This window comes from Enhydra lutris, unplaced genomic scaffold (assembly GCF_002288905.1).
Source record: "Enhydra lutris kenyoni isolate GAN:26980312 unplaced genomic scaffold, ASM228890v2 scaffoldscaffold66, whole genome shotgun sequence".
In the NCBI taxonomy this organism is placed as follows: domain Eukaryota; kingdom Metazoa; phylum Chordata; class Mammalia; order Carnivora; family Mustelidae; genus Enhydra; species Enhydra lutris.
This window is the reverse complement of record NW_019154150.1, coordinates 13999921-14009395: the sequence shown is the minus strand read 5'-3', so window position 1 is coordinate 14009395 and position 9475 is coordinate 13999921. Positions and strand designations below refer to the sequence as shown.

Here is a 9475-nt window from a genome sequence, read left to right as displayed (position 1 = left end):
CTCTGCCTACTTATGATCTCTATCAAATAAATAAATAAAATCTTAAAGAAAAAAAAAGTGTTTCAATGAAGAAGGGTGATGACCCTCCTTACTTTTTCTTTTTTTCTCAGACATCTCAATACCTCCCCAGGAAAGTTGGCAGATGACTAAAAGAGTGGTAGTGGGTAGCATAATTTGATGGGATGAGAGTAAAAAGTTTGAAATTCTGGAAACTAATGGTCAAGATGTGACAATGAGAAACAGAGACACTTTCTCTACCTCTTTGTTTAGTAGTAAAAGGTGTGCCAAAAGATACTGAGAGAGCTGCAAGGGAAGTAGCATTATCAAGAAAGAGGCTAGGTTACAGTGGGATTAAGAAAGAGAAGGCAACATACCCAGAATATATTGAAAATAAAAGGGTATGCTGATGACTATGAGTTATAGAAGGCATAGTGAGTGAATTTCAGGAGGATGATAAAAGGTAGGACAGAAACCAAAAAAGCAATGGGATTAGAATCTGGAGGGATAAGACTAATATAAAGAAGTCAGGTATAACTAAAAGAACAAAGTTCTTGAAAAGGCATGAGCCAGGACTGGCCTCTGACCAGGATATACTATTTCCTCCATTTTAAAGATGCAGACTGATAGGGTGGTGAAGGAGTTCCTGCTTAGGTTCTGAGGGGCAAGAGGGGACTCATTTGAAGAATGGAGAAGGTTAAATAGTCTTCCTGTCTCTGAGCTTTCTAGAGAAATGTAATATGATCTGGGTTATAACGGCAAAGGGAGAAACCTGAGGCCCCTTAGCATATAGTCAGGCTATTCTTCAAGCATGATTATTAAGTATTCTTAAAAAAAAAAAAAATTAGTACTTTCCAGCTTCCACTTTTGAGCAATACCAATTAAACTATCATTTCTCTGCCTCATGAGTGACCCCCCCCCCAATCTTGAGGTATTCCAGACTTTTAATCTCTTAAACTTTCTAGCCTCTTATTTCTTATTCTATGGGAAATAGACTGGCACTCTGATTCAGGACCCACGAAAAATGACAGCTGAATTAAGGCAAGAAATAGTGACCTAAAGGACAACTATCAGATAAAGAATAACAGTTTCACAACATGAATGGATCACAAAAAATATTCGTAATTAGAAGTTATAACAATATAAACCTAATTTCATAGTCTCACGTGGCTTTTCCAACAGAAGATAATAAAAATAATAAAATAGCTGGACTTAAAAACCAAACTGTAGAATTAAGCAAAATGCCAGAAAATAGACTAAACTTACTAATCTATCCAAAGAGTTCTATTCTATGTCCATGCACACTAGGTTTCCTGTAACATTTAATGTCTACTTTTGCATCAAAATGAACTATTAGGTAGATAAAAGTAATGTGTGACATTGCTGCAATCTTTCAGTAGTTCAGAAAAAGAATTTAACTGTCTAAGCCAGCACTTTCTATACAGTAGAACAGAACGCCACTTGGAAACCTCCACAGTTAGACTGGAAAATATTTCCAAGAAACCCTTGTTCCTGTTTTACACATATGGCACTCATCTAGTATACGGAAAACTTCAAAGACAGACTCACTCCCTACATCCTTACCCCCAAACCACTTAATTAAACCTAAAAAAAAAGTTTACAACAATCACCCCTTAATGCAGCAAATTACTACAATCATTTAAGATCTTCAAAATGCATTCCCAAGAAATTCTGCAGTAAGTCTAACTTCTCACACTTTTATATGAAAAATGTACAATAAAACATATGTATATACATACATACATCATAATTATTTCAGCTATCCTAAAACCCTTTTAATAAAAGAAGCTTATTAAACTAACCCTTCAGCCTTTGCACATCTTTTACTTCCAAGTCAGATCAGCTACCAGCATTTCAGGTTAAGATTTATTATCACAGATATGGTTTGTATGCCGTGAGAATTGATGAACTTGAAAGAACTTAAACAGGTTAAAAATATCTCCCCCCACCCAACTTTTTAACTAATTGTTTAACCTATCTGTTACAAATCAGCTAAAAGGAAAATATCTGTACAGCAACACATGAATTATGAAATCACGAGTAAAACTGTGGAAACCTTAGGGAAGAAATTAAAAGACAGAAATAAATACGGGAGAAAATGGGAAGTGCTATGAAGCATTTTCACCCTAGCATCATCCAGCTGTTCACACTATTTAAACTGCTGGGGCGGGAGCAGCCTTTTCAACAAGTTCATAAGAAATCAGAGGCAGGAAATTTCTGAAATATTATATGAGAAACTTTACAGTGGCTTTGTAAAGTTAAATGGGGAACAGTGGGACAGGGCAAGGAGTAAGCACCTTTGAGATAAATGTTTTTGTGAAAAGTTCAAAGATCAGTTGTTTGTATTCTATACCATATCATATAACTGTAGCACTATTCTAAGATACTCCATTTTATAACCAATGTTGCCCTATGCACTGCATTTTTAGTCCACACATAGCTTGTCACTTAAACACGTAGCGTGAGGACTAAACACCCAACTTTTCTAAATCTAGAAATGAAAAACTTTGCCCGAGGACAAAAGATTTAACCAAAATCTACTTAACTGCCTGCATAAACATATTCTAACCAAGTAACAGCATGCCATTAATTTAAGTAAAACTTATATTCAATTATTTTTTCATTATCTAAACTTTGCTTTTAAGTTTTGGATTTGGTCTGATAACAGTACATTAAAAAGTGTGGACTTCAGACAAAAACCAGGACATGATCTAAAGACATCAATAAAATTCAGGCTGACATGATTACGTACATGCAGCCAGAACATGTCCAGCATTTTTAGTGTCTTCAAAGATTAAGTTTTGAAATGTCTTTCAAAAATGCATTTTAGGTGGCACCTGGGTGGCTCAGTGGGTTAAAGCCTCTGCCTTCAGCTCAGGTCATGATCCCAGGGTTCTGGGATCGAGCCCCACTTTGGGCTCTCTGCTCAGCAGGGAGCCTGCTTCCCTTCCTCTCTCTCTGCCTGCCTACTCTACTTGTGAACTCTGTCTGTCAAATAAATAAATTAGAAAAAAATCTTTAAAAAAAAATGCTTTTTAAATAACCAAGTTGTTATTTCTCCTCTTCCTTCACCAAAACTATAATTCCTAAACTAAAGTGTGAGTTTCCCAGATTTCACATTTAAATAACACAAAAGTGCTTTTAAGTTCCCATTGTATAATCAAGTGACAGAAGGGATTTTCTAAGGGCCTAAACATGACCCTAACAGTTTAACAATCTTATTTCCTATGTTGTATGAACCCACAGATTCGTATCATTCTGTCATATAATAGAAATATTATCATAAAGAACTGTACTCTAAATGGGACCACCGCAGATGTACAAACTAGCAGTATCCTGCCAGTAGGTGTATTTAATTTGTGCTGAATATGGTCTTAAAACATGGATTTTATTCACTAATGTGCAAATCAAAGGATGCACATTAATCTGATTCCCTGCTTCTCTCAAGAAAAAAAAAATCAATTGATGTGGCAACATGAACTATATTCCCACACAATAGCTGGAACTGCTGAAGACTGCTTAGAAGGGATCTGTATTCTCCAATTTGTTGTATTCCAGAGTTCCAGTTATCCTATGCCACCTGGTCCTAGAAACACTGAGTAGCCATCACCACTGTAACAGAAGACCAATCCTATATGGCTTATGAAAGCAATCTTACTTTAGTCACTTATCTTGAATGTCAAAAGGTTGTATGTTATAGTAATGAAGACAAGCAGCCAATTTCAGAGATAAATTAAGTCCTTAATAGAATTTCTCCAGTAAGCTGTATGCACATACTCTTTAAAAGAACTTTCAAATCCACTCTCATTTCTCATAAAAAATCTTGGAAAACTCGAACAGCAGCTATTTGACCTTAAGAGAAAATAAATGATGCAAATACCAAGAATCAACTTTAACATTACTAATTCCAAAAATGATCCATTACAAAAAAACGCAATCATTCCGGAAAACCATTTGTGTAAAACAAGGCATTCTTGCTGTGTTTAAAAAACAAAACAAAACAAAACCAACTCCTAACAATATTTCTTAGTCAATAATTATTATCAGTATTTTCAAAAAACTACAATGAATTCCAAGAGCAAAATAGTGCAGTAAGTGATACCGTCATTTTTCTTCCCTACTGTCCACTTTTCTATTTCACTTCAATCACCCATTATGTAAAACAGGCAACACTTTCAAGTTTGTCTAAATTGATTAATTTTCCACAAAATTAACATTCGACTTCCAAAAGTTGAGAATACACTTCACTCTTGTTACTAATCAGAATCCAGACTGAAACAAGTATATTCATTAAAAAAAAAAAAAAAAAAATTACTAGTAGAAATGTAAGTACTTTAATACAGGAGCAGGGAGAAAGTTTATTGAAAATTTTAAAGGGCAAAATATTGGCATAGTGCATTACCACCCACAGCCTTATATGACAAGAGTCTATAGTAACCAGGACAGTATAGAGTTCACACACAGTGACTGAGCTAGTTTTGTTTCTACCTAGTTCCTAACACAGACCTATTCCTTGATAATATAACTCAGTTGAGCACTTAACTCGTGTTTTACTGTGTCACTTATTTTAGTCACACTGACAATCTGATTGACTTTTTCCTGAGAATTTAAGTTTCTGTAATTCATTAGGACAGTTAAATACATGCTCTCTCACCCCCAAATTATTACCGTGAGTTTTTGGTTTTATCATCATGATATATTTAACCTACTTAAAGGGGCTTACATTAAACGTAATCCCTAATTTAACTTTGATCTTTCTGCTACAAATATTGGTTGAGATGACATTTTCTCAAGACAATCTTTTAATGACCGGTATTGAGATGAATAAATTATTCTAGAATTCAAACAGTTTCTTGATTGATGCTTTCAGAACAGAACTATTCAAATATTCCACATAAACTTGCTGGGGGGGGGGGTGGACATCACAAGCATTACATTATATCCACTGGAGGGCACTCAACATGGCCAAAGCAAGCAATGAAAATATGCCCTAACACTCCTCATTCTGCTGCTGGATAAGGTTTGAGGGAGACTCTGGAGGATAGGGAATGTCTCTTAGAAGAGATGCCCACAATTAACAAATTTAGAAAGGCAGTTAAACGCTAAAAAAAAGATTCCAAGGTGACTGACTTTCTCTGTTAAGAGCATCTTTCTTCAGGGAAAGTAGATTTTATACATACTTTTAAGGATAGCAGGGTTCAGGCCTCAACAGATGGATCTAGGTTTCAAACTGAGTCAAGCTCTGTCTTGCATGAAACAAAAACACAAGCAGCATTCTTAGGTAAACAGAGGAAATAAAGAACTTTCTCCTGAGTTTAAACGATAAAAGCTATACAAATTAATTCCTACTCACTTTCAAGCAATACAAACCACATTATTTTCTCTTCATGGAACCTGATAAGGAAATGCTTATTTTAGCTTATTAGCCTAGTTACCCATCACACAATTAAAACATATTACATAAACAATTGTCTGTTAAAGAATGATAATTCATTCTGCATATCAGTATCCTCTATATGAGGGTACAAGGGAGGAGACAATAGTTAAACACTCTGGTATAATCAGAAGCAATTCCTAGGCTATGTTTACTATTTACTTTTATGGTATAAAAATGTTTTTAGTCAAGCTACTTCAACAAAAGCTATCATACACCCAACAAGAAGAGAACTGCCAAAAAAACCATTAAAACAACTAATGTTTTCAAAAACAATGTCACAAGTCAATACAAAGCACTACACAAGAGTTGTAATATTTTTTATTAGAAGTTTGTGCTATACAAAAAGCATTCACCCCCCCCTTCCACCCTGGGTTAGCAATCAAGTATAATTCCAACCAAGTTCAAAGTACAAACTTAAAATTTACCACCTACTCATCTGCAATTATTGATTATATCAACAACTACTAAACCATGAAAGAGAAACAAAATGATGTTATAACTCAACAGATGTAGTCTTTCATTTCAATAACAAAAAAAGTTTCATTTGGCCAAATATACTTAAGATAGTCCATTTTGGGGGGGGGCTATAATTTCACTGCTACTTACAACTACAAAAAAGATATTCAAACTTTTGAATTATCCACCTTCCTAGTTTCAATAATATTTATGCTACTCTTCCCACCCTCCCAACAATAAAAAAGGTATCTGCACATAGTTTTATAAGTGCTACGTTCTAAAATACCCTTTGAGAAATTTGCCTACTTCATGTCTTCCCTTCCTATTTGGGAAGGGAAGGATCTATGAAAACAAGCACAAAAACTTTATGTATATGATCAATTTTTATTCGTCATGACTAATAGGAAACTCAATTCAATTTGATGAGTTTTAATATTGGAATATACATTTATTCTACATAATAATCTTAGCAAAGGATAACTAACAACAATTAATTCAAAAGAAAGAAAACTTGAATACTTGACACTTGAACACTGGTAAATGTTTTATTTTTTATTAACCACCCTATTTTAAAAACTTAGCTTTCCCTGAAAGCTATTTGAAATGACTGTTGCAGTCTCTGGGAGAGTCTCAAGCTTAGGACTCCACAAGGATTCTAAATTGCATGCTATACTAAACTTCCTAGTGCATTTTATTTCCCCCTCAAGGACTTCAGGCTTGGATAATCTCAGGATTCCCTTAATCCTATAGAATAGTCTTCTGCAAGTTTTTCAAGTTACTGTTGCAATCACTTTAGGGCCTTGTCCTTGTACATGGCCTTCAGAACAAAGACTGGGTCAACGTAATGAATATTGGGTGCAAATTAAGCAAATTCTGAAAAACGATATTCTCCAGTAAGCCTTAATGGTACTCTTTTTAAATCTAGGGAATGTGTGGGCTTAAATTTGAAAATTAAAATAAATACTACAATAGCTTTAGTTTTGACCCAAAACAGCCTCCAAAGTAGAAGTTTATGTCACTAATTTAAGCAGATAGTTAACGGTAAGCGTTATGTAAAGACAGTTCAAGCTATGTCTACTGTTTTGTAGGATGAAGACGAGTTAACACGAACATAACTAAAGGTACTCAATGTTCACCAAATACAATATGAAATGGCTTCCTAAATTCCACATAAAATGTTTTGTAACTTCTGCGATCTGAAAAACATTAGCCTAGACTTTATCAAAGGATAGCCGTCTCTTCAAGTTGATGTCTAGTCTAAACCACCACTATTCATGATACAAAGCTCTCATTTCACTAAAACCACTCCTCGATTTCCTTTTGCCGACCTCTGCATACCAGCAGGCCAGTCTCTCTTCATTCACCACTCACAAACTCAGGGGGGAGGGGAGACCACAGATGTCTGGAAGATAGAAAGTATGGAGACAATGCTCCCTCCAAAAGGGAACAGAAAATGAAGGAAACAACTACACCCAACTGCTAAAGCTTTTAAGTTTCGCGGATTCTGAAGCAGGCTTTGAGAACTTCCAAAGTCTCTGTTCAAAATCCTCTCCCGAGACAAAACACTGAAAAAAGTTGCAACACCTGAATTTTATTTGGTAAATTTCGTATCGAGTGAAAAATTCACTCTGCTGAAAGGAAAACGTGCTCTAAAAATCATGTTTAGTTGCCATAAAAGTATCTGAATAAATCATTTCTACCAACAAGATTCTCGAAGCACTCAGGAGCTGAATCCCGCGGCTCACTTGATAAGAAATCGTAAGCCAGTCGCCCTGGCCCCCCCGCCCCTGTTTTTTACCAGGGTCTCACACCCACCGCCATAAATCAAGACTCCCAGTACGTTGCATGCCGCTTTCACTCACCCACACGATACAAGAAAATATAGGTGTAGGACATGGATTTATATGTGCAAACCCTACTGACGCATCCCACCGCCTGCACCAGTAGTTTGGTTCCTCTAAGGTTTAAAGTTGCTTGGATCTAAACAAGCGCCAGTGCCAAACTCACATAAGCGGGGCATTTAAAAAAAAAAAAAAAAAAAAAAAGCAAGCAAATCTCTTAAGAATTCTCTTAATTCGTCCTTAGAACGAAAGAGGGAATCCGAACAGAAAGTCTACTGGCCCTATCGATCCAGCAGATGGGACCTGGGTGGCGTCCCAGGCCCAGAGTCCGTACCCCAACTCCCGGCTGGTGCTGGGAAGGCGGAGCCCCCTACCCCGTCCCCACCCCGCCCCCCACCCCGGTCCGGAGCATCCCGAGGCGCAGGGTCCCTCCCCCAAACTCGTCCCCGGCCGGAGCCCCGAACGGAAACCACAGCCTCCCCCCATGCCTGCCCCCGCCGGCCATCAAGCTCCTGGACTCGCCCTCGCGTCGCCCCCTCCCCGCCAGCGGCGCCCCCGGGGCCCCGAGGAGCACCGCGACCGGAACCCGGCCTCGGCCGCCGCCCTCCGCCCCCTGGGCGAGGCCCGCCCCCACCGCCTCCTCGGCGCCCCCAGCCCGCACCCTTCCCCCGCTCCCCACCCCGGGCCTCCGCGCCGCGCCGGGCCCGGTTCCCAGTCGCCGCCGGGACCGCGCGCCCGCAACGAAGTTTGGCTCCGAAGAAGGAGCGGGAGCAGCCCCGATAAGGAAAGGAGCGCCCAAGCACCTCAGGGGAACAGGCTCCTCCCGCCGCTGGAGTCCGACCGTCCTCGGCCTGCGGTGGCGGCTCGGCGGGGACTGGAGCTGCTCCTCGGACCTTCCACCGTCTCCGCCTCCCCTCGCTCTCTGCTCCTAGGACCGGGATAGCGCAGTTGCCACAGACCGAGAGGCTTAAAATGGCGCCGCACAAGGAGCTCTTATAAGGCGCGCAGTGGCCGCTGTATCCTGCCGCCACCGGCGCAGCGCGGAGCGTTCCGCCGCGCGAGGACAAGGGGCGGGGCGCGGACGAGCGGCGGAAAGTAGTCCCCGCACCGCCCAGCGCCCGCAACCGTCCCACCGCCCCGGGCCGGGGCGGGGCGCCCGCGCGCTCCCCGGCAGCTCCCGGGGCAAGAGACTGGAGGCTGTCCTGCGGCGCGGCTCTGGGTGGCGACCCGTGAGGGCGCAGTGGTTCGAGGCGGAGAGGCCCGGACCCCGCAGGCTAAGGGGTGAAGGGAGGGCGGCACCGGGAACCACTGTCCGGAGCCCGGCGCCCCCGCCCCGCGCGGGCCCCGACTGTAAGAGCGGACGTGGGATTGCCGCGCGCTTCCCGCTGCCTGCGGGCGGCGGCCTCTCGGCTTCGGTCTCCAGGGGTGGTGGGAGGCGGTGGCGCGGACGATGAGGTCGGGGCCCGCCCGCCCTGGGCGCTGGTGGGCGCCGCCGCCCGGCTGTAGGGTCGGGGAACTCCGGCGGGCTAGGGCTTCCGCGGTGTTTGCGGTCTGGGCCTCACACTCCCCGCAGGACTGGCTCGCGGCACATCGCGCCAAAGCCCCATGCTGTCCGGGTCGTGGATCCCACATCCCGACCGGTTGCTCAGCCTCAATCTGGAAGTGAACCGCTGGGCCGGACCGCCTGCGATTCCCCCCTCCCGAAGGCTGTGAACTCTCCTTG

The 9475-nt window shown here is 41.5% G+C and overlaps 1 protein-coding gene across 3 annotated transcripts in view; it reads right to left on the bottom strand.

Annotated features, from left to right (window-relative positions):
- The window catches only part of LOC111159001 (catenin beta 1), a 41327-nt gene extending 32557 nt beyond the window's left edge, over window positions 1-8770 (bottom strand). For all 3 annotated transcript variants that reach the window (XM_022521360.1, XM_022521361.1, XM_022521362.1), the window contains exon 1: window positions 8556-8770. The gene's annotated coding sequence lies outside the window, so the exon portion shown is untranslated. The remainder of the gene's footprint in view (window positions 1-8555) is intronic.
- Window positions 8771-9475: the final 705 nt, after the last annotated feature.